Below are 19,809 nucleotides of genomic sequence, written 5' to 3'. Positions count from 1 at the left end.
TTTTGTGCTCTACGAGGCTTAGTTAAGGAGATATGGCTATTTTAAGTTTTGCTAGTGAAAAATTCGTATTTTGGCCAATTTTCATAAAAATTTCATACTTTTGGAATTGATCACGAATTAACCTTAGTTTTGCTCTACGAGGCTTAGTATGGCCATTTTAAGTTTTAGGAGATATGACCATTTTAAGTTTTGCAAGTGAAAATTTCGTAGTTTGGCTGATTTTTATAAAAATTTCAAATTTTTGGAAGTGATCACGAATTAACCTCAGATTTGCTCTACGAGGCTTAGTTAAGGAGATATGGCCATTTTAAGTTTAAGCAAGTGAAAAATTCATATTTGGGCCGATTTTCATAAAAATTTCAAATTTTCGGAAGTCATCACGAATTAACTTTAGTTTTGCTCTACGAGTCTTAGTTAAGGAGATATGGGCATTTTAAGTTTTGCAAGTGAAAAATTCGTATTTTGGCCGATTTAAGGAGATATGGCCATTTTAAGTTTGGCAAGTGAAAAATTTTTATTTTGACCGATTTTCATAAAAATTTCAAAATTTTGGAAGTGATCATGAATTAACCTTAGTTTTGCTCTACGAGGCTTAGTTAAGGAGATATGGCCATTTTAAGTTTTGCAAGTGAAAAATTCGTATTTTGGCCGATTTTCATAAAAATTTCAAATTTTTGGAAGTGATCATGAATTAACCTTAGTTTTGCTCTACGAGGCTTAGTTAAGGAGATATGGCCATTTTAAGTTTTGCAAGTGAAAAATTCGTATTTTGGCTGATTTTCATAAAAATTTCAAATTTTTGGAAGTGATCATGAATTAACCTTAGTTTTGCTCTACGAGGCTTAGTTAAGGAGATATGGCCATTTTAAGTTTTGCAAGTGAAAAATTCGTATTTTGGCCGATTTTCATAAAAATTTCATACAATTGGAACTGATCACGAATTAACCTTAGTTTTGCCTTGCGAGGCTTAGTTAAGGAACTTTCAACTTTTTGGAAGTGATCACTAATTAACCTTAGTTTTGCTCTACGAGGCTTAGTTAAGGAGATACGGCCATTTTAAGTTTTGCAAGTGAAAAATTCATATTTTGGCCGATTTTCACTGATCACGAATTAACCTTAGTTTTGCCTTGCGAGGCTTAGTTAAGGAGATATGGCCATTTTAAGTTTTGCAAGTGAAAAGTTTGTATTTTGGCCGATTTTCATAAAAATTTAAAATTTTTGGAAGTGATCACGAATTAACCTTGGTTTTGCTCTACGAGGATTAGTTAAGGAGATATGGCCATTTTAAGTTTTGCAAGTTGAAAATTCGTATTTTGGCCGATTTTCATAAAAATTGCAAATTTTTGGAAGAGATCACGGATTAACCCTAGTTTTGATCTACGAGGTTTATTTAAGGAGTGTAGAATTTCGTATTCAGAAAAAAAATTTTTTAGAGTGGTTTTTAACTTTTTTTTTGTTTTTTGCTTATTTAATTGAAACACTTATTACTGTGCAGCAGTACTTATTGATTTATTACATCATAAAGAACAAGATGTCGGTAGGCAAGACTATGCGTGCAATTCTAACATAAGATCAAAATTATTAATATTTGTTTTTAAGGGTAATAGTAGAGAGTGACAGAGGAAAACCCGAGAGCAGCATTAAAACGATCAAGGCAAAGCAGCACGAGCCGAACTAAGAAAACAAAAACACCACCACCCAAACCCACAAAGCACATGCGTTGGCTGGTTAGTTTGTACTTTGGGTCGTTGAGATTCAAAATAAATTGTTGCAGGAAAATTAACAACTTTCTTAGTTGTTTTTTCGACCAAAGTGGTTGTTTTTCAAAATTATTTTTATCTGTTTATCCTATTTGGCGATTTTCGAGAGGAGTGAGGAGTCAGGTGGAACTGGCTCTTAATTAAATACTGAGTGCCAATGATACTCGAGATGACAAGGCGAGTTATTGGCGCCTTCAAATAACCAATGTCCAAACTTCAGCGTCTGTTCCCAGGTTAGGGGCAGCTGGCGGCGAGTGTCGGATCTTGGAGCAAGCGGCTCGCCACAACGAGGGATACATGCAATCCCACAAAACCCATGCGGTTGGGCTACTATTAAAAACAAAGGAATAGTAAAAACGGACCCCCCAACGTTGACGACCCACGCAAACGAAAAAATTACCATGATTTGCGGATGTGCACCTGGAATGTTCGCACTCTTTATAGAGAAGGTGCAGTATACGCGCTGCCGGATGTATTAGAGAAGTACAAGTCAGATATAACCGCCCTATAGGAAGTGCGATGGACTGGAAATGGCGTCACTACAACACCAAACGGTGACGAACTATACTATAGCTGCCATAACACGAGGCATGAATTTGGCTGCGAATTTGTGGTTAGTCGGAGACTGAAATACCTTGTCTCCAGCTTTACTCCGGTAGATGAGAGGCTAGCTACAATCCGCATAAAAGCCAAATTCTTCAACATCAGCCTTATTTGTGCCCACGCCCCGACGGAAGACAAAGACGAGCAGACCAAGGATATTTTCTACGAGCGCCTAGAGAGAGAATATGACTGCTGCCCCGCCCATGATATTAAAATCGATCTGGGAAATTTTAATGCAAAGATAGGGAAGGAAGTCGGAAAGTTTAGCCTCCATGAAATAACGTCCAGTAATGGGTTGAGGCTGATCGATATCGCCGCGGCAAAAAACATGGTAGTTAGTAGCACCAGATTTCAACATAAAAATATTCACAAAGCCACATGGTCGTTACCCGATCAAAACACGAGCGTGTTAGATGTACAATCGATCCGTGGAGCGAATATAGATTCGGATCATTACCTTGTTGCAGCAACGGTTCGCACCCGTTTGAACATGGCGAGGAAAGTACGATCTGACACTGCACGGAAGCTGGACATTGAAAAGCTGCAGACACAGCAAATGACAGCGGCATACTCCACTCGACTGACCCAACTGCTTGATGAAAGCACTCCTTCCGTACTTGGATACCGGAAGCCTCCTCCAAAAAACCCATGGTACGACCAAGTGTGTCGAGATGCTACTGAAGCCAAGAATGCGGCATATAGGGCAATCAGAAGCAACGTGCCAGATGAAGGAGAGGTATCGGGAGAAAAGGAGAAATGTCTATTCCGCAGAAAGAAAAAGGAAATGGAAAGACGTGAGTGTGAGCGAATTGAGATGTACAGGAGTCAGAATGAAGTACGGAAATTCTACCAAAGAATACAACACCAATCCGATGGCTTTGGTGCAGGCACATCCTCTTGCAGAGACAAAGAAGGAAATCTGGTAACTGACACAGACAACATGCTGAGGATATGGAAAGAACATTTTACCCAACTGCTATTGTCCGATGTTGGCGGCGAAGAGGATACCGCAGAACCAATCAATGATGATGGTATAGAATGTTTACTTCCTAGTCGGAACGAGGTCCAAGTAGCAATGACCCGACTAAAGAACAACAAGGCAGCAGGAGCCGACAGGTTACCCGTTGAACTATTTAAGACCGGAGGCAACACGCTGATAAGGCGTATGCATCAGCTTATCTGCGTAATCTGGCTAGAAGAACGCATACCCGATGATTGGAACCTGAGCATACTATATTCCGTACACAAGAAAGGAGACAAGACGGAATGTGCCAACTACAGAAGAATAAGTCTCCTCCCCATCGCATACAAGATACTCTCCAGCGTACTGTGTGAAAGATTAAAACCTAAAGTCAATGAGATAATTGGGCCCTATCAATGCGGCTTTAGACCTGGTAAATCCACTCTAGACCAGATATTCACACTGCGACAAATCCTGGAAAAGACCCGAGGACAAATCAACACCTATCATCTCTTCGTTGACTACAAAGCCGCCTTTGATACTCCTTTACGTTCAAAGGAATTTCAAGCCATGTCTGAGTTTGGTATCCCTGCAAAATTATTAAGTCTCTGCAGGATGACACTTGCTGACACGCGTTCTTCAGTAAGAATAGGAACCATTTAATACCAAACGAGGTTTCAGACAAGGAGACAGCCTATCGTGTGATCTCTTTAATATCCTGCTGGAGAAGATTATACGAGATGCAGATGTGAATAGATATGGCACACTAATCACAAGAGAGCACATGCTACTCGTCTATGCCGACGATATCGATATCATAGGTCGGTCCCTGGAAGTAGTAACTGCAGCCTTTGAAAGAATCGAAAGGGAGTCAGTGAAAATGGGTCTGGCAGTAAATGGAGATAAGACGAAATGGATGGTCTCCACTCCCAAAAAGCCTTGCACAACCGAGCAGATAAAGAAAATGGAGAAAGTTGGGAACCACAACTTTGAGATAGTCGGTAACTTTATCTTTATCTATCTCGGTACCGCCGTTACCAAAACGAATGACACCAGTTTTGAGATAAAGCGAAGAATAATACTGCCAAACAGATGCTACTTTGGACTAAGTAAGCAGTTTAGAAACTAGGCCACCTCTCGACAGACGAAGACTACACTTTACAAGACACTGATACTGCCCGTGCTGTTATATGGTTCTGAAGCTTGGGTACTTGTGAAAGCAGATGAGGCCGTGCTTGCAGTATTTGAGAGAAAGATTCTTCGTAAGATATATGGACCAGTTTGCGTTAACGGAGAATATAGGCGACGTATGAACCACGAGCTGTATGAGCTGTATGACGACGATAGCATAGTTACACCCATCAAAATTCAAAGGCTGCGTTGGCTACGTCATGTTGCCAGAATGGATAAAGAAGCTCCAGCAAAGAAGTCTTTTGAAGGCAAACACGGTGGTACACGCAAACCGGGAAGACCAAAAGCCCGATGGAAAGATCAAGTTGTGGGAGACACCTCTAAACTTGGTGTCAGAGGTTTTAGATTGAGCGCAGAAGATCGAGTCACAAGCTGTGAAAAAATTTGTCAACGCCAACTATATGAAAAAACCGCAATTACTTTTTGAGCAATTCGCTGAAATTTTACACAATGAATTCGACTATGGTCTCCAACATTCAATTGGATTATGGTCCGAATCGGACTATAACTTGATATAGCTCCAATAGCATAGCAATTCTCTTCTTTTATCCTTTATTTGTCTTAAAAGAGATATCGCCAAATGCAATCCATGGTGAAGTGTATATAAAAAGTTCTCAAACATTTAAAAAAAATCATGATTTTTCGCATAATCTTTAGGCGTGCTCATCTTTAAGACCCCCTAACTATTTTGCTTCAATTTTAAAAATATTTATTTTGCTTATCCATATTCTACCCTCCAATGTTTATTATACCCTCTGCCATAGGATGGCGGTATGCTAATTTCGCCATTCCGTTTGTAACCCATCGAAATATTGTCAAATGCGATCCATGGTGGCCGGTATATCAGATTCGGCCCAACTGAACTTTACGCGCTTTTACTTGTTTTTCCATGGTTTAATACCCGCCCCCATGGCCCAAATTCAGACTCTGAAATCAGTTATTCGTGCTACATAAAGTTACATACCCACAATTAAATTTAATTTACATTTTCTGTATCGCAGGAAAAGTTTTCGTTCTTCGTCGTCTTTTATTATGTCACTGACAATAGAAAGAAAATTGAAGTGAAACTTTGTTTGCAGCTTCCTTGCTGTCTTGTTTGTTTGCCATCAACAATTAAAAACAACAATGACGTTGAAAATAAAACTGCTTGCTTCGCAACACTGTAGTAAATGACAAGCTTTAAAGAGACTTTGGCGGATAAGTTAAGATTTTTTACACAAATTAAAGTAAATATTTTGTTTTGTATTTGATATAAGTTTAGAAAATAAAAAAAAATACTGCACACAGCAAAATAAAGTCGTCGTCAATGGGTGGCACACAATTTGAATAGCTTTCTAAAATATACATGACACACACGGTGACACCTTTCTTTTTAGGAAGTAAGAATGTCTTATTAACTGAAAGGTTAACAAGTAACGAAAGGCCAAAGTCAGGCGGGGCCGACTATATTGTATCCTACACCACTGAGTTTGCGTACTACCCTTGAGTAAATGCTATAGCTAATTAAATTTTGTAAAAATCGCTACAAAATTGCGGCTACTACATCTATAAAAGTCAATAAAAGTCTAGATTGTTTCCTTCTTTCCTTTGCAAAAAATGCACAAAGGTATCAAAATCATGCATATTGTGATGTACAGAAAACTGAATTTCAAATCCAACATTTTCGAAATGAGCCAAATCGGTCACCCTTAAAATATAGCTCCCATATAAATTGATCACCCGAACATAATTCTTGATCTTCTAAAGAGCGTAAATCTTGACCAATTTGGCTGAAAATTTGAACGATGACTTTTAGGTTAGGTTAATCAACGTTGAAAAGAGGGTGCAGATATTAATCTGCCCCATGCCACTATGGACATACATGGAAGCCAGTAATCGGCTTGTGGTACGCCCTTAACACTAATCAAGTAAAAAGGTGTTAAGTTCGTCCTGGCCCGGTGGATACCCACCACCCACCTCGGATATATATGTAAACCACCTTTAATCACGATCCGGTGAAAAATACAAAATTTATGCCGCTATAGCAGCTTTATCGAAATATGTCCCGATTTAGACCAAATCGGTCACCGACATTGAGTGGTCTAATAAATACAAGCCACTGTTCAATTTTGTTGAACAAAATTTTGGTCTTTTTGGCAGCTTTATCCAAATATAGACCGATCGGAATCACAATAGAAAACGGATGTCGAAAAGCTTAACATAAGTCAGTGTGTCAAATTTTAGCAAAATCGGATAATAAAAGCGTCTTTTATGGGGCCATGATTTAAATCGAGAGATTGGTCTATATGGCAGCTATATCCAAAGCTGAACCGATCTGGGCCAAATTGCAGAAAGATGCCGAGAACCCTTATACAATTCACTGGACCATATTTCAGCAACATCGGATAATAAATTTGGCTTTTATGGGTATAAGACTTTAAATCGGCGGATCGGTCTACATGGCATCTATGTCCAAATCTGGACTGATTGGGGCCAAACTGAAAAAGATGTCGTGTGGCCTAACACAACTCACTGTCCCAAATTTCAGCGAAATCGGAAAATAAATGTTTTATGGGCCTAAAACCTTAAATCGGTGGATCGGTCTATATGGGGGCTATGGTCCGATATAGTTCATATTTTTAACCCGCCTATGGACAAAAATAGAATCTGTGCAAAGTTTCATCTCAAAATATCAATTTTAAAAACTCTAGCGTGATTTCAACAGACAGATGGACGGACGGACGGACATGGCTAGATCCTCTTAGATTTTCACGACAATCAAGATTATATATACTTAACTAGCCGAACCGGACCCGCTCCGCTGCACCTACTTTAACTCTCTAATAGGTTGGGGACACTTCTGATTTTGTATGCCAGATTCGAAATCTACTCCCGAATACCTCTCATTTGAGCCCGATATTGAAATAAACGTCCAATATGTCTGTTTGGGAGAGTTTTGGGGTTGAGACAGCCTTATGGGTACTTAGACTCAAATTTAAGTACCATATTCGTATTCTACTTTCCAATACCAATTGCATAAGGGGAGGGTCCGTCCCCCTTCCGATACCGAAAAATTATATTACCTATGTTTCCTTCCAGACCAACCTACACAACATGCGTACATTTCGAGAAAATCGGTTTTGCCGTTTTTCCGTCTATACGGTACGAACAAACCTAGTGCCATAAGTCCTTGATTAGCTAATGTGCACATTTTGGGCGTTTTTTGGGGATAAGATGACCCCCAATACCTCAACATTAATTTGTATGCCAGATTCGTTATCTACTCCCGCATACTTTTCATTTGATACCCATATTGTCCTTATTGGTCCACTTTTGATTTTGGGCGATGTTTTTAGGGTAACGGTGGAGGGTCCGCCCCTTCCGTTATCAATAAATAATAAAGCCTATTCCTACTTCCTGACCATATTCGTAATCTACTCCCGAATAACTTTCATTTGAGTCCCATATTGTCATGATCGTCCAAAAAAACCTATTTCAAGGGGTTTTGGGGCTGGGGCGGCCCCCTATATACTTGGACCCAATTTTTATTATGAAATTCGTGCTCTACTCTTGAATTACTTTCATTTGAATCCCATGTTGTCCCAATCGGTACACTTTTATTTTTGGGTAGTAATTTTGGGGTAAGGGGGAGGGTCCGCCCCCCTCCCGATATCAAAAAATTATATAGCATATGCTTCCTTCAAGACCAACATACACAATCTGTGAAAATTTCAAGGTAATCGGTTAAACCGTTTTTGAGTCTATACGGGACAAACAAACACAAATTGAATTTTATTTAAAAGGCTAGCTGACCCGAGTCCGCTCCGCTGCGCCTTCTTTTACCTTATAAGGAACAAAAGTTTCCTTGGAATATTTAATTTGGACAACTAAAGATCTTTAAGAGAAATACCATGCTAACTTGACTAACAGTTTAACAATATAAGTGCCTTTATCTGAATCCCACATGAACTTTATTGGTCTACGAATTTAAGTTTGAATGTAAGGTGTACTCCATTCTTAAAATACTTCATTTCAGCCCGGTATTCTCATGATGTCTGATTTAGAGGTGTTTTCGGGGGAGAGGTGGTCCCCCAGATACTTGGCCCTGAAAAAATATGAGCATCGTGCTCTTCTCTCAAATATCATTTATTTAAACCTCATATTGCCATTGGCTTAAGAGGAGTTTACAGGATGAGGCGTCCACCCAAACACATGGCCCCAAAATTGGTTATCAAATTCGTTTCCTAATCTCAAATACCTTTCATTTGAGCCACATATTGACATGGTCGAAAAAGTTTTTCCCTTTGAGTTTGTTTTGGGAAAGGGGTGATGCCCTAAAAACATAGTCCTACATTTGGATATCAAACTCGTATTCTACTCCCACATATTTGAGCGCCATATTGTGATGATCACTAACAAGTTGCTGCTTGTGGGGTATTTTGGGAAAGGGGTAAACCATAAAATTGGTCCCGAAAATGGGTATCAATTCTTGCTCTATCCCCCAATACCTTTCATTTAAGCTCCACATTGACATGGTTGGTAAATATGCCGGATTTAGGGGTGTTTTGGGGATTGGGGTGGTCCCCTAAACACTAAGCCGGGAAAATATATCAGCAACGTGCTCTACTCTCATATAACCATATATCATTTATTTGAGCCCCATTTTTTCATGGTCGGCAAACATGACCGGCTTGGGGGATAGGCGGCCACTCATTGAGTAGGCTTGAAAATATACATCGGATTCGTGTTCTACTCTAAAAACCCTCTTATTTGATAGTCAGCAAATACATCCTATTTGGGTGGTGTTGTGGGGGTGGGATGGCCCCATAGACACTTTTCCCGAATATTGATATCACATTCATGCTTCACTCCCAAAGACCTTACATTTGAGCCTCATATTGCTATGGTCGTAAATTTGTCCCCTTAAGGGGAATTTTTTAGAGAGAGGCGGCCCCCCAAATACTCGGTTTAATATTTGGATATCAGATTCGTATTCTACATTCAAATACCTTTTATTTAAGCCCCATATTGGCATGGTTAGCAAATAAGTCCTGTTTGGGGGGTGTTTTGGGGAAGGGGTGGACCCCAAAAAACTTGGTCCCATATTTGGATGTCAGATTTGTGTTTTACTCGCAAATACCCTTCATTTGAGTCCCATACTGCCATGGTCGGTAAATATGTCCGATTTTGGGGTGTTTTGGGGATTGGGGTGGTCCCCCTAACACTTGGCCCGACTATTTGATATCAGATACGTTTTCTTATTCTAAATACCTTTTCTTTGAGTCCCATATTGTCGTGAGTGGTCTAAATATATGTTTGGAAGGTTTTAGGGTCGGGCGTATCCCATCCAAAATTTGGATACCAAATTTTTATTTTTAGGGTACTATATGAGAGCAAACAAAATTTCCAGGGGCTCAAGAAGCCAAATCGGGATATCGGTATATATGGGGTTATAGACAGATTTGGACCGTACTTTTTATAATTGTTAAAGGTCATAACAGAACACCACATGCAAAATTTCGGCCAAATCGGAGAAAACTTGCGGCTTTTAAGAGCTCAAAGAATTAAATCGGGCTATCGGATTATATGGGAGCTATATCAGGTTACAGACCGATTTGGACTGTACTTGTCACAGCTATTGGAAGTCATAAATGTGAAAGGTTTTATTCAAATCGTACAAAAATTGCAGCATCCAGTGGCTCAAGAAGTTAAATCGGGAGATCGTTTTTTATGGGAGCTATATCTAAATCTGAACCAATATGGCCCATTTGAAATCCCCAATGAGCTAAATCAAAAATTAGTATATGTGCAAAATTTCGAGCTGCTACGCGTTCGACCGCTATCGTGATTTTGACAGACGTTTGGACGGACGGACGGACATGGCTAGATCGACTCAAAGCGTCGAGACGAGTTGTGTAAGGCCCTTCGACATTCTTCGTCAATTTGGCTCAGATCGGTCCAGATTTGGATATAGCTGCCATATAGACCGACTCTCTGATTTAAGGTCTTAGGCCCATAAAAGCCACATTTATTAACCGATTCTGCAGAAAATTGGGATATTGAGTTGTGTTAAGCCCTTCGACATCCTTCGTCAATTTGACCCAGATCGGTCCCGATTTGGATATAGCTGCATATAGACCGATTCTCCGATTTAGGGTATTAGGCCCATACAAGCCATATTTATTATCCGATTTTGCTGAAATTTTGCGAGAGTCAGTTAAGTTAAGCCCCACGACATACTTCTGCAATATGGAACAGATCGGTCCAGAATTTGGATATACAATACATGCCTCATTGACCGATCTCTCGATTTAAGGTTTTGTGCCATAAAAGGCGCATTTATTGTCCGATTTTGCAGAAATTTGGGACATTGAGTTGTGTAAGGCCCTTCGATTTCATTCTTCAATTTGGCCCAGATCAGTTCAGATTTGGATATAGCTGTCATATAGACCGATCTCTCGGTTTTAGGTTTTGGGCCCATAAAAGGCGCATTTATTGTCCGATGTCGCTGAAATTGGAGACAGTTAGTTGTGTTAGGCTCTTCGACGTCCTTCTTCAATTTGGCCCAGATCGATCCAGTTTTTAATATAGCTGCCATATAGACCGATCTCTCGATTTAAGGGTTTGGGCCCATAAAAGGCGCATTTATTGTCCGGTTTCGCCCAAATTTGGGACAGTGAGTTGTGTTACGCTCTACGACATTTTTCTCCAACTTGTTTTGTAATTCCAATCCACTGTATTTGCCAATTTCTTTTTTTTTTCAACCAATTTCTTGTTAAAGACATTTGAATGGAAACCCCATAATAGTTTCTCCTCGATATTTTAATCAACCCAGAAAACCTGTGCGGGTGCCAATGAAAGCAAAAAAAAAAAAAACTAAATCAAATTAGGAATTGAATTTCCCCAAAGTAAAACGGATAATAACCTAAGAATTTTGATTTGACAACAAAATCACACCTTAATGGAATAGAATCTTGGGGGTGACATTTTAACAAATTGCCGATTTGGACCATAAAGTGTAGATCAACTGGTTTACAATCAATTGTTCGACAGCCAGCCTGCCTGAGACCAAACATTATACAACAAGAAGCAAATATCCTTCGTAGGAAAACAAACAACTATCGGAACAACAAAAAGGACACTATGACAAATGTCGGCTTCGTTGATGGCCTTAAAAAAGGTCAAAAAGTGTAATTTAATTTGTTTACGAAACGTGCCGAAGTTAAGATGTTGCACATAAAGGAAAAATCCCTTGCGATGTGGAAGGAGCACTGGTCAGCCAAGTCATATTGGTCCTTAAAACGCCATCACAAGGATGAATGTAAACGACATTAAGATAAGGACAGGGGCCACAGCAGCCTTGCACAAATGCGCTCTATTCCCATCTTGACCACCTCACACGCAGCAAAGAAAGGGGAGCACACTTGAGCGGGATATCAAATATTTATACAAATATCATCAACGACTCACGAATGTGTTGATACACATGTTCCATCTTGGGACCAGAAAAGGATACGCCAATGTTTGGCCGGCAGCAATGGTGGTGGTGGTGACAAAGTTTTCTATGTCTTTTCCAACTAATCCGGTAAGGATTATTTATAAGAGAGTGTGGGAGAGAGAGATAGAGAGCAGGGGAGTGAGTTAAGGGCTCCTGTATCCCCTGTATATTGCGTGTAGGTTAAGTTTATAAAAGTATTTGATTTGGAAATCTCGGTTTATTCATGTGAGAGGGGGATTAAGTAATTGAATATAGATTAAATCATTGATGACATGGACAAACTTTCCGTTTTACTTCATTTGTGTTAGTAATGGGGTGCTGGCACAATTGGCCAAAGGAAATTGGATTTTCTTTGTTTTGGCCCCTCTCTTGTTCGTGCTGGACTTGCAGTTTATTCATAGTTTGTAGGATTATGTGTCTGGTTTGTAATCAAATTCACAGTGCGTTTAGGAGATTATGCCAAACTATCGAAAGGATTGTGGGGGGAGTTTAGAAACTTTCGAAGAAACGCACATTTACACTTGATCCACATAAAAGAGAATGGTGTAATGAACAATTTTGTCACTTAATGCACAAGGTGTCGTTTATGGTGAGCTACTAAAGAGCGTGTTAAAGTTTTTAACGTTATGATAGAGCCAAACTTGAGCAAGTGTTTTGCTCATCTAAAGGAGAAAGGGCCCGTACAACGAGTATATTATACCTTGATTGTAAAATTTTAAATTGGCTGGTGCGTCTTTGATGATGGACATAGCCACGGAGTTTGAAATCTTTTGTTTAATCTAGCGACAACCCCACTTTCGTTAACTTTAGGTCCTCATTCTAATATTTGTTATTCAACTGAATTAAAAACAAGTAAAACGGCGTTAAGTTCGGCCGGAACCGAACTTTGGATACTCCCCACCTCGGGTATATATGTAAACCACCATCAAAATCCGGTGGAAATTGGATGCCTTATGTCTCATAGCAGTTATATCGAAATATGTTCCGATTTGGACCAAATACTAATAAGTAAAAGTCATTGTTCAATTGTGTATAACAAAATATCCATCTTTTTAGTAGCTATATCTAAAAATAAACTGATCTGAACCATATACAACATGGATGTCGAAAAGCCTAATATAATCCAATGTGCCAAATTTCAGTTAAATCGGATTACATATGCGCCTTTTTTGGGGCCAAGACTTTTAATTGAGATATCGGTCTATATGACAGCTATACGCAAATCTTGATCGATCTAGACCAAATTGCAGAAATATGTGGAGGGGCCTAACTTAACTCTCTGGCCTAAATTTCGGCAACTTCGAAAGAAAAATGCGCCTTTTATGGGCCCAAAACATTAAATCGAGAGATCGGTCTATATAGCAGCTATGTCCAAATCTGGACTGAGTGAAATTGCATAAAGATGTCGAAGGGCCTAACATAACTCACTGTCCCAAATTTGTGAAAAACCGGATAATAAATGTGGCTTTTATGGGCCCAAGACCCTAAGTCGGAAGATCGGTCTATATGGCAGCTATATCCAAATCTGGACCGATCTGAGCCAAATTGACGAAGCATGTTGAAGGGCCTAACACAACTCACTGTCCCAAATTTCATCAAAATCGGTTAATAAATGTGGCTTTTATGGGACTAAGACCCTAAATCGGAGGATCGGTCTATATGGCAGCTATATCCAAATCTGGACCAATCAGAGCCAAATTTACGAAGGATAGCGAAGCGCCCAAGACAACTCACTGTGCCAAATTTCAGCAAAATCGGATAATAAATGTGGCTTTTATGGGCCTAAGACCCTAAATCGGAGGATCGGTCAATATGGCAGCTATATCCAAATCTGAACCGATCTGAGCCAAATTAAAGAAGGATGTCGAAGGGCCTATCACAACGCACTGTTCCAAATTTTAGCAAAATCGGATAATAAATATGGCTTTTATTGGCTTAAGACCCTAAATCGGAGGATCGGTCTATATAGCAGCTATGTCCAAATCTGGACTGATCTGAATGGAATTGCATAAAGATGTCGAAGGGCCTAACACAACTCACTGTCCCAAATTTGAGAAAAACCGGATAATAAATGGGGCTTTTATGGGCCCAAGACCCTAAGTCGGAGGATCGGTCTATATGGCAGCTATATCCAAATCTGGACCGATCTGAGCCAAATTGACGAAGCATGTTGAAGGGCCTAACACAACTCACTGTCCCAAATTTCAGCAAATTCGGACAATAAATGTGGCTTTTATGGGCCTAAGACCGTAAATCGGAGGATCGGTCAATATGGCAGCTATATCCAAATCTGGACCGATCAGAGCCAAATTAACGAAGGATATCGAAGCGCCTAAGACAACTCACTGTTTCAAATTTCAGCAAATCGGATAATAAATGTGGCTTTTATGGGCCTAAGACCCTAAATCGGAGGATCGGTCAATATAGCAGCTAAATCCAAATTTGGACCGATCTGAGCCAAATTAAAGAAGAATGTCGAAGGGCCTATCACAACGCACTGTTCCAAATTTTAGCAAAATCGGATAATAAATGTGGCTTTTATGGGCCTAAGACCCTAAATCGGAGGATCGGTCAATATGGCAGCTATATCCAAATCTGAACCGATCTGAGCCAAATTAAAGAAGGATGTCGAAGGGCCTATCACAACGCACTGTTCCAAATTTTAGCAAAATCGGATAATAAATATGGCTTTTATTGGCTTAAGACCCTAAATCGGAGGATCGGTCTATATAGCAGCTATGTCCAAATCTGGACTGATCTGAATGGAATTGCATAAAGATGTCGAAGGGCCTAACACAACTCACTGTCCCAAATTTGAGAAAAACCGGATAATAAATGGGGCTTTTATGGGCCCAAGACCCTAAGTCGGAGGATCGGTCTATATGGCAGCTATATCCAAATCTGGACCGATCTGAGCCAAATGGACGAAGCATGTTGAAGGGCCTAACACAACTCACTGTCCCAAATTTCAGCAAATTCGGACAATAAATGTGGCTTTTATGGGCCTAAGACCGTAAATCGGAGGATCGGTCAATATGGCAGCTATATCCAAATCTGGACCGATCAGAGCCAAATTAACGAAGGATATCGAAGCGCCTAAGACAACTCACTGTCCCAAATTTCAGCAAAATCGGATAATAAATGTGGCTTTTATGGGCCTAAGACCCTAAATCGGAGGATCGGTCAATATAGCAGCTAAATCCAAATTTGGACCGATCTGAGCCAAATTAAAGAAGGATGTCGAAGGGCCTATCACAACTCACTGTCCCAAATTTTAGCAAAATCGGATAATAAATGTGGATTTTATTGACCTAAGACCCTAATTCGGCGGATCGGTCTATATGGGGGCTATATAAATTTATAGTCCGATATAGCCCATCTTCGAACTTAACCTGCTTATGGACAAAAAAAGAATCTGAGCAAAGTTTCAGCTCAATACCTCTATTTTTGAAGACTGTAGCGTGATTTCAACAGACAGACGGACAGACGGACGGACATGTCTAGATCGTCTTAGATTTTTACGCTGATCAAGAATATATATACTTTCTTATATATACTACATTTTTTGATATCTGGAGGGGGGACGGACCCTTCCCCTTACCCTAATTTTCAGAAACGCCAGATCTCGGAGATGGGTGGTGCGATTTAAGCGAAATTTTGCGTCCTCTCATATAGTACCCTAAAAATAAAAATTTTGTATCCAAATTTCGAATGGGGTACCTAGGGGGGCCGCCCCACCCTAAAACCTACCAACCATATATTTAGACCAATCACGACAATATGGGACTCAAACTAAAGGTATTTAGTATAAGAAAATGTATCTGATATCCAATTGTCCGACCAAGAGTTAGGGGGACCACCCCAACCCCCAAAACACCCCTAAATCGGACATATTTACCAACCATGGCAATATGGGACTCAGATGAAAGGTATTTGCGAGTAGAATACGAATCTAAAATCCAAATGTGGTACCACGTTTCTGGTGATCCACCCCTTCCCCAAAAGACCCCCCAAACAGGCCTTATATACTGACCATGGGAATATGGGGCTTAAATAAAAGATATTTCATATAGAATTCTAATCTGATATCCAATATGGGACCAAGTGTTTGGATGGCCGCTGCCGGCAGTTGACTTGAGGACCTTGTTCTACTTTTGACTTTATTTGTAAGAGCTATCAAATGTGACACCAAGTATTTTGGGACACGTGGTGGTCGGAATTGTCACCACATCTACCATCACTGTTAGCTCCCTACGCACCTCATGCGTGTAGGTAGTGAACAATGTGGCTAAAGATTTGGTGGTAGATATCTTAAAATTTTTTGCAGCGAAATAAGATGCAAATACGTTGAGGTAGATGCTTAAACTATTGCAGATATCATCAATGGTTGGGGGCCTGATACCATGATCGTACAATCGTCCGCATATGATACGATCTCTATGGATTGGAGGATAGGTAGAGGTTAAACAGTTCCGTAGATATCATCCCACCTTGGGGAACTCCCTGTTTAACTCTTTGGTTTTCGATTTCTTATCCCTAAATTTCACAAACGACTAATAATTTGCGACCCAGCGTTTCAGGCCTGGCTGGGGGGGACGTATCGGCGATGTCCTCAAAGAGTTTGGGGTGATCTCCACCATTGTAAAGCCGCTTCGGCGGCACTAAAGGTCCTGCTTATGGCAGGAGGATTTGAAAACAATCCTAAATCGGGCATATTTACCGACTATGTTAATTTGGAGCTTAAATGAAAGGTATTGGAGGGTAGAGCAACAATTAATACCCACTTTCGGGACAAATTTTCTAGGGGTCTAACCCTTTCCCAAAATACACCACAAACAGCAATTTTTACTGACCATCGCTCAAATAAAGGTATTTGGGAGTAGAATACGAATTTGATATCCAAATGTAGGACCATGTATTTAGAACATCACCCCTTCCCCAAAACACCCCCAAAGGGTAAAAATTTTTCGACCATGCCAATATGAGGCTCAAATGAAAGGTATTTGAGATTATAAAATGAATTTGATAGCCTATTTTGGGGCCATGTGTTTGGGGGACGCCTCATCGTGTAAACTCCCCTAACCAATGGCAATATGGGGTTTAAATAAATGGTATTTGAGAGAAGAGCACGATACTGATATTTTTTCAGGGCCAAGTGTATTTCACTAAAAGCTCTTTAATTGTCGAAAATAAATATTCCAAGGAAACTTTTGATCCATATAAAGTAAAAGAAGGTGGCGCGGAGCGGGCCCGGGTCAGCTAGATTGTTATAAAATAAAGGTTTTGCGATTTAATTCATTGTTCGTTTTTATCTCCACCACTATAGGACGGGGCGTATACTAACATAGTAATTCTGTTTGCAACAACTCGAAATATTGACCTCCGACCCCATAAAGCAAATATATTCTTTATAGTCTCGAAGTCCATCTGTCGAAATCACGTTTAGAAATTGTCTAAAGCGGTCTAGAAGCTTTCATTCGGCAGTTTGGCAGAAATTTGGTACGTAAAGTCCAATCAAATAATGAATGCGGCCTCTAGACGCTTAGAAAGCAAAATCGGGAGGTCGGATTATACGAGAGTTGGAGGTCGTGGGAAAAATTATGCACAATTTCATACAGCAACTCACTTGAAATTTGGCACAGATATATCTTATTGATTTAGGACAGTGGGGATTGCAAATGGGCCATATCGGTTCAGATTTGGATATAGTTCCCATTTAAACCGATTCCACATATTTAGCGCGTAGAAGCCGCAATTTTTGTACGATTTGGCCGAAAATTTGCACGTAGTGTTCTGTTATGACTTCCAACAACTGTGTCAAGTACGGACTAAATCGGTCAAGAACCTGATATAGATCCCATATAAACCGATCGTCCGATTTGACTTTTTGACCACTGGAGGCCGCATTTTTGTCCTATTTGGCTGAAAATTTGCATGTAGTGTTCTGGCATGATTTCCAACAACTGTGCTAGGTACGGTCCAAATCGGTATATAACTTGGTATAGCTCCCATATAAACCGATCCCGATTGGACTTCTTGAGTCCTTACAACCCTGTAATGATCAGCTTAAAAATCTAAGACGACCTAGCCATGGCCATCCGTCAGTCTGTTGAAATCACGCTACAGTCTTTAAAAATAGAGATATTCAGCTGAAGCTTTGCACAGATTCTTTTTATGTCCATAGGCAGGTTAAGTTCAAATATGGGCTATATCGGACTATATCTTGATATAGCCCCCATGTAGACCGATCGGCCGATTTAAGGTCTTAGCCCCATAAAAGCCATATTTATTTTCCGATATTGCTGAAATTTGGGACAGTGAGTTGTCTTAGGCCCTTCGACATCCTTCGTCAATTTGGCCCAGATCGGACCATATTTGGGTATAGCTACCATATAGACCTATCCTCCGATTTAGGGTCTTAGGCCCATTAAAGCCACATTTATTACCCGATTTTGCTGAAATTTGGGACAGTGAGTTGTGTTAGACCCTTCGACATCCTTCGTCAATTTGAGCCAGATCGGTCCAGATTTGGATGTAGCTTCCATATAGACCGATCGGCCGATTTGGGGTCTTAGGCCCATAGAAGCCACATTTATTATCCGTTATTGCTAAAATTTGAGACTGTGCGTTGTGTTTGGCTCTCCGACATCTTTCTTTCATTTGGTCCAGATTGGTTCAGATTTGGATATAGCTTCCATATAGACCGATCGGCCGATTTAGGGTCTTAAGCCCATTAAAGACATATTTATTATCCGATTTTGCTGAATTTTGGGACAGTGAGTTGTGTTAGGCCCCTCGACTTCCTTCGTAAGTTTGGCTCAGATTGGTCCAGATTTGGATATAGCTGCCATATAGACCGATCCTCCAATTTAGGGTCTTAGGCCCGTAAAAGCTACATTTATTATACGATATTGCTAAAATTTAGGACAGTGAGTTGGGTTAGGCCCTCCGACATCCTTCTTAAATTTGGCTCAGATCGGTCCAGGTTTGGATATAGCTTCCATATAGACCGATCTCTCGATTTGGGGTCTTAGGCCCGTAATAGCCACATTTATTCTACGATATTGCTGAAATTTGGGACAGGGGTTGTGTTAGGCCCTTCGACATCCTTCTTTAATTTGGCTCAGATCGGTCCAGAATTGGATGTAGCTTCCATATAGACCGATCGGCCGATTTGGGGTCTTAGGCTCATAAAAGCCACATTACTTTTCCGTTATTGCTAAAATTTGGAACAGTGCGTTGTGTTAGGCTCTCCGACATCTTTTTTTCATTTGGTCCAGATTGGTTCAGATTTGGATATAGTTGCCATATAGATCGATCCTACGATTTAATGTTTTGGGCCCATAAAAGCCACATTTATTATCCGATATTGCTAAAATTTAGGACAGTGTGTTGTGTTAGGCCCCTTGACTTCCTTCGTAAGTTTGGCCCAGATTGGTCCAGGTTTGGATATAGCTGCCATATAGACCTCCGATTTAGGGTCTTAGGCCCATAAAAGCCACATTTATTTTCCGATATTGCTGAAATTTGGCACAGTGAGTTGTCTTAGGCCCTTCGACGTTTTTCTTCAATTTGACCCTGATCGGTTCAGATTTGGATATAGCTGCCATATATACCGATCCTCCGATTTAGGGTCTTAGGCCCGTTAAAGCTACATTTATTATCCGATTTTGCTTAAATTTGGGACAGTGAGTTGTGTTAGTCCCTCCGACATCTTTCATTCATTTGGTCCAGATCGGTTCAGATTTGGATATAGCTTCCATATAGACCGATCTCTCAATTTAAGGTTTTAGGCCCATAAAAGGCGAAATTTGGGA

This window comes from Stomoxys calcitrans, chromosome 3 (assembly GCF_963082655.1).
Source record: "Stomoxys calcitrans chromosome 3, idStoCalc2.1, whole genome shotgun sequence".
In the NCBI taxonomy this organism is placed as follows: Eukaryota; Metazoa; Arthropoda; class Insecta; order Diptera; family Muscidae; genus Stomoxys; species Stomoxys calcitrans.
Note: the sequence above shows the minus strand (reverse complement) of the source record.